Source organism: Parus major, chromosome 26, assembly GCF_001522545.3.
Source record: "Parus major isolate Abel chromosome 26, Parus_major1.1, whole genome shotgun sequence".
NCBI classification, from domain to species: Eukaryota; Metazoa; Chordata; class Aves; order Passeriformes; family Paridae; genus Parus; species Parus major.
The window spans coordinates 454,305-461,308 of record NC_031795.1 but is presented as its reverse complement, the minus strand read 5'-3'; positions in this window follow the sequence as shown (position 1 = coordinate 461,308).

Below are 7,004 nucleotides of genomic sequence, written 5' to 3'. Positions count from 1 at the left end.
AGCCATTTTACCCCTTTACTATCATAGTGCACGTAGCTCCTTGTACCTTGTAATGCTGATAAGAAAAAATAAACAACTGAGGACGAACGAGAGAAAAAACTCGCCTCCCGTCTCATCAATCTTCAGTTCAAAGGGAAAAGAACCCAAAACAAAAGTCCTATAAAGGGACAAGCTCCTAACCCTGGGCAATGACAAGAAGTTTCAGCAGCTCAAATAAACATCCCTGCCTCACCAGGACAGGCCCTCATGCTTCAGATGTCTCACTTCCCTACCTGCCAGCACTGAAACTGCAGAAACAGGGCCAGAGGGGAGCTGGGATGTGCACTGCCAGGACAGACTCCTGGAGGAAGCTCAGGGCAGGTAAAGAGCACAGCAGCAGGCAGGAGACACCAGGCCAGCAAGGCTGGGACAGCCTGGTGGATCTCTCAGCAATTCAGAGCTGCCTCTGGAGCAGGCTGGCTCTGGGCATTCCTCTGTTCTCACCTCTGCACCTGCAGCAGGGCTCCAGTGAGACCCCACATCCCTGCAGCACACTGTGCCTCAGGACATGCCCAGAACATCCAGTGCAGTGCCTGCTGCTGTTTGTGTCATCCTTTCCATTCATTCCAGAGCAGGACATGACCTCCTTCTGCCAGCACCTTCCCATAACCTGCCAGGATCTCCCAGTGCTACAGCAGATGCCTGCTGGCACAGCAGCTCCCACCCCTTTCCCTTTCCCAGCACACAAACTGCTCCAGAGGTTTGTGATTCCCCTTTCCCAGCACACAGACTGCTCTCAGAGGTTTGTGATTCCCCTTTCCCAGCACACAGACTGCTCTCAGAGGTTTGTGATTCCCCTTTCCCAGCACACAGACTGCTCTCAGAGGTTTGTGATTCCCCTTTCCCAGCACACAGACTGCTCTCAGAGGTTTGTCATTCCCCTTTCCCAGCACACAGACTGCTCTCAGAGGTTTGTGATTCCCCTTTCCCAGCACACAGACTGCTCTCAGAGGTTTGTGATTCCCCTCTCCCAGCACACAGACTGCTCTCAGAGGTTTGTCATTCCCAGCAGTTCAGGTCCCCCCAGGATTGCACAGAAAGGACAAGCACAGCCCTCCACAGATGTTCTTCACTGCTAGAGCCATGTGTGAATGTGGCTCTGCATTACAAACCCTCCCAGCCCTCTGTCTCTAAGCCCAGAGCAGCAGAGAAGGCAATGGGACTTTTGGATCTCTCCCACTGCTCCTGAGCCCGTCTGTGCCACAGGCAGAGTCCAGAACCACCCAGCACAGCATCAGTGATGGGGAAGCACTCACTGCTGATGTGTCCCACTCGAAATTCCTGACAAGAAACACCAGCTCTGGAAATAATCCTGCCCAAAGAGGAAGGCAGCACAGCAGAAATGGAGCTCCTGTTCCAGGCCCTCCTTTGTCTCCCCTCCCGAGGAGAAGGCTCTTTGACAAGTAGGGAATAACCTCAATCAAATCAGGGCCTGCATGCTGGAGAAGCTGTTAATTGCCTCTTGAAGCCTTCTGTCAGCAACATTATCCATCCTGTCCTGCCCAGACTGGCCAGGGATTGTCCTGGTCAGTGGCTGCACTGGGACATGGAGAAGGGGAAGGGAAACACGATACAAGAAATAAAACCTACGGCAGCAAGCGATGCTAATCAAAAAATCGTGAGGGAAGCAGCATTCCAAGGAGGGGGGGAATGCTGGGGGAGGAAAAGCGTGGACCTCTCTTGACAAAGGTCCAGGTCATTTTGAAAGGACCCAAGAAATTGTATGTTAATGTCTATTTTTAATACAACCTACACGTGTGCTGAGAGCACTGCCTGCCACACCGCTATCTTGTTACTTCCCAAATTAGCAGCAAAATATTAATTTAGGCAGGAGGGAATAATTTTTAACAAAAGTGTCACTGCCTTCTGGGGAAGACGTGTGGCCTGAGCAGATCATGTCCAGGGAAATCCCACAGCACAGACAATCCCTCAGGGCCAGGAGTCCCACAGCTGGAAAGAACACTTTGGGGTAGCTCAGCACAGCTGGGGGACTGATGATGATGATGTCAGATGAGTACAACTGAACATAAATATATGTTTGTCACTGCAGCTAGCAACAAAAGGTGTGGAGATAAAAATTACTTTTGTGTTACCAGGAGCCTCTGGCAGCTTCCCACCTGCACGTCTGTGTTTGCTTTTCTGATTTACATTTTATTTCACCCAAGCAATACAGAAATGAAAGGCTTGTGCTCGTTCCCTGTCCCTTTTCCAAGGGCTGCAAAAGCCCCTGACAAAGCCCCCTGGGCTGAGCCCTAAGGGAGTTACTGGAGCTGGAGCTTCCCTGGCTCTCCTCCCCGAGGACAGCCCTGCAGGGAGAGGCAGAACTGCCACCCACACTGCTGGATCCACAGCAAGGACCCACCTGGGGCCCCCAGTGCAGGGCTGAGGGCAGAGATGAGAAATCACAACATTCACTTCTACTGAGGGAACCTGCCCCCTATTAACATTTTGTGTTGTCTTCTGTGCCAGAGGAAAGGAATACCTGCACTGAAATCACTGCAAACACAACTGAGTCACTTCTCCAAATCTCTCCTAAGGTTTCTGCTGCAAGGGGGGGCAGATTCAGGTGGGATCCCATAACCACAGTGCCCTCCCAGTCCCACCAAAGAGAGGAATCTCTCCTGCCCAGGTGTCTCCCCAGGAATTCTTTTATCCTTTCTGAAACAGAGCAGCTGTTTAACAGCAACTCAGCATGGCAGGAAGATGATGAATGCTACATCCACCAGGAATTTTTAGGGAAGCAAAACCCCAGCTGTGAAAACTGGAAGAAGACTGAGACATGTGGTCCAACACATGTCCAAACCATGGGGTCTTGGCTATAAACTGCCCTGAAGGCAGTAACCTCTACCAGCAAAGGCTTCCTTGGTCTCACATGTAGAATTTCCCCATTGTTCCTGCTGTTGGGGCATGTGAATGAATCTCTTGTTTTACTTTGTTTGTGTGCATGGCTTTGCTTTACTCATTAACTGATTTATATCAAGGCACAAGATGTCTCGCTGTCACTCCTCTGACTCTCAGCTCATCACTCTGTGAAGAAGAGAGCGAGTGTGGGGCTGAACTTGGCAGCTGGGTTAAAGCAGGACACCCACAGGAGGCAGGAGGGGTCCCTGACCATCAGCCCAGCCCAACAGCTCCAAGCTGGCCAGGTTTAAGGAGCAATCACAGCATGAGGTGTACTGGGGTGACTGCAGCCCTCCTGCACGACCTTAGAAGGCAAAACCAAGTCCCAGAGGGCCTGATGCCAAAAATACACTTAGGCATAATTGTTCTCACAATTCCATCAGAAGTCTTGGAGAAGATTGTTTTTGGCTGAATTTTTGTTAGAGAAAAGGGTGCCAACAGCAGTGATTCCCTGCTCAGTAAGGAAGAGCCAGACTTCCCAGGACACCCACATGGAGCAGGAATGGATGCAGAGCAAAGCCATCCCCAGAGGCTGCAGCCACAGCCTCACAAACAGGACCCATCACAGCCATCCTAATTCTGCTCCTTCCCCTCCTCCCTCACACCACACACGTGAGGGAGGGTGGCACTGCAGCTTCACTGACATCTCTACAGCCAAGGAGCTGGAAGTGCCCCTGCTGTCTGCAGTGCTCGGCTTGGAAGATGAAAATATTTGGGGTTTGGTTTTGCCAAGTCTCCACCTGCCTCAGTTCCATCAGAGCACAGTTCTCTACCCCTTCCCATGGCAGTTCCCTCCCAGGAGACTCGAGCTCTTGTTTGGTTCACAGCAGGGCTGCACCACCACACAGGATCCCAGGACATGGCATCAGATCCTGAAAAATACCTCACAGAGAATTTCCTTTTCCCTCAGTTTCCTTGGGAAAGCCCAGTGAAGTCAGGCAGAGGGAAGCTGTGTGGGTCAGAGCGCTGCTCTGGGGTGCAGCTGCTCTCTCCTTTGGTCTCAGCTCTGCAGAAGGCTCAGCTGAACCCACAGGAGGCCCTGCTCCTCAGCCATCCTGAATCACAGAACCACAGAATCACTGAGGCTGGTCATCCCACTCCAATATCTAATCACCTTTCTGTGAAAAAATTCTTCCTAATTCACTCTGAGCCTTGTCTGGCACAGGGTTTATGAGTGCCTCTTGCCTAGGGGCAGAAATGATTAAACACAGCACAGGGGAGAAGCTGGAGCCCCCCTTTGGGGGTCAGCTGGGTGTGGGTTGGTTCCCCTCACCAGCCCAGAGCCATCCTGTCACCAACACCGTGAGTGTCCTCCCCATGACACCTTCACAGCTGCACTGTGTGACCCAGGAGAAGCAGCTCCAGATGCAATGTGCAGGGTTATCCTCCTGGCTGGGCACTGGGGGCTGTTCTCTGCCTGGCCCTGCCGTGCTGGACACGGGGCCCTGCACAGTCCCAGCCCGTGGGGATGGCCCAAGGACACACTGACACTGGATCTCTGGGGTTATCAGAGCCCAGCCTGCTGGGCAGCCACATCTTCTGTCAGCTCCCACACACTCAGCAGCTGCTCCTGCCTGGGACTGACACTGTTTGTTCATTAATGTGCGCTCACAAATCTCCGTGGGGTTTTTTAACACCTCAGGTCTTTCAGGGTGAGAGGAGCCCTCAAAAACTTAATGTCACAAGCAGCTCTTGTGACCCTCAGCCACCCTCACAGAACCCCTCCCAGTGCTGTGGTACCATTTGACTGAGGAAACTGAGGCACAGCACCACAAACCACTTCCTTGGAGCTGGAAGGGAGCCAAGAGCACAAAAGAGAATTTCCATTATTTGGTCTAACTCTCATCCTGCAGGAGGAAGAGAGCCCTGTAGGTTGGCCCAATGCCCAGGCACCCTGCAGTCTTCTCTTGCCAGCTTGTAATTCCCAAAGCATTTCATTTAATAGGCAACAGAAAGACCAAATCATCTTGTTGCAGGTGAAGAATGAAATTTCTGCCCTCTGAATTATAGGCTGCTTTTTATAATGGCAGGATGTATTTCTAGAATATTTACAAGTCAATGTGTGTGATCACAATTTAAAATAAAGTGCCCTTTAAAGTGCTGTGACCCTGGTGCTGGAAGGTTTGCAGCGTTGTCACCAACCCCTGTGTCCAGAGGGAACAAGGACAAGCTGTCCCTGTGTGTCCTCAGCCACTGCTCTTGTTAACAAAAATGCACCTGTCCCTCAGATTGACACCACGAGAGCCAGCAAGGCCAGATTCCGTGGGTAAGGGACAGGAACAGGGTATTAACACCTGAAGCATTTCCCCTCTTTCACACATTTGTGTTTCTTTGTTTCCCATCTCCCATTCCCTCTCCCCCACAAGAATTGGGTTTGGGCTCTGTTCCCAGGGCCCATGGAAGGCTCCTCTCACCTTTGTGCTGCCAGCAAAGGGAGAGGCAGAAATCAGGAGCCACAGATCTCTACAGGGTGGTGCCAGTGGCTAAAACCAACCCAAATTACTGGGAATTCAGGGCAAGAGCTCTACAGGTTTCAGAACACATTGCTGGAGAGATTTGTGGAGGGACCTGCATTTAGCACACATAGAAATTGAGGAAACACCACCAGATCTGTTGGGTGTGTGCAGTGGTGCACTTGGGACTGAGAACAAGGCTGAGTGGCAGGTAGGAAGAAATGAAGCAGCAGATCCTGCTCCTTCCAGGCAAACTCACTTTTCCCACTGGTGTTGGGCTTCAAAGACAGCAACAGGGATGACATCCAGGAGACAACTGAGCCTGCTGCATCCCAGTTATCTGGGACAGACAAAAAGGCAGCTTTGCCAGGGGGAAAGTCAGCAAGGAAGGGAACAGGAAACAATCTCCTAGGTGTGTGTGAGAGATCTCCCACTCATCACTGCAGGAACTGTGCAGGCAACTCTCTCTCCCATCCGAGAATTCTGAAACCAGCCTCTTGGAAAGGGCACTTGAACTGAAATGCAACTTTCAAACTCATCCTCTGTTGGGCTAGTCTGGTTTTGAGCCACTCATTTAAAAAAAACCTGATCTCCCAGCTGCCTGGCCCATTCCTTTACATCCTCCAAGGACATTTCCAGAGTCTTGTCACCAGTCTTGGCTTCTTCCTCCAAGTGTCAATGCAGCCTTCTGTAGCCCCACAAGGAGTGGTGAGGACCTTGGGGCAGCAAAAGCCACAGAACAGATTGCTGTGACAACAGGGATGTCAGAGATAAAAACACCTGCTCAGCAGCCCGAGGAAAGGCACTTACAGAAAATCCCTGTGGCCGTGGGCTTTCAAACAGGAACAAACAGTGTCACAGCACTGGGTGTCCCACAGGCACAGCCAGGCTCTGCTCTGGAGGGAGAGCTCGGATTGAGCACCAAAGAGCTTCTTCCGCTCAGCAGCACTGGAGTAGGAGGAAGGAATTAGAAGTCCTTTGTGCATCTAATACCCAGGATTATTCTCATGGAGTATTTCCTTGGATCAGTCCAGCTGACTTGACCACTGTCCTGTGCAGTCTCCAGTGAGTGGGGGTGGAATGCAGACACGGCAGGGCCAGGATTTTAAACATTACAGCAACGAGGTGAGGAAACTCCTCAAAATATTATATACAGGAACATGCTATGACAGAACAACGGTGAATGGCTTCAGGCGGAAAGAGAGTAGGTTTAGATGAAGTATTATAAAAAATATATATAAATTTTGATAATTATTTTAAATTTTTATTTATAATTCTTTTATTTATTATTTATTATTTTATAATATAAGGGTGCTGATGCCCTGGCACAGGGTGCTCAGAGCAGCTGTGGCTGCCCCTGGGTCCCTGGAGGTGTCCAAGGCCAGGCTGGATGGGGCTGGAGCAGCCTGGGACAGGGGAATGTGTCCCTGCCATGGCAGGGGGTGCAGAGGGGTGAGCTCTGAGGTCTCCCCAAGCGACACCACGGCAGCACTTCCCGAGTGTACGGAAGCCCTTGGAGCTCGGTAATTCCGTGCGAGGGGCACGGAAGCAGTGCGGGGCATTTCCAGCCCGGCTCCGAGTGGCCGGCGGCGCTGTCTGTCACTGCGCGTC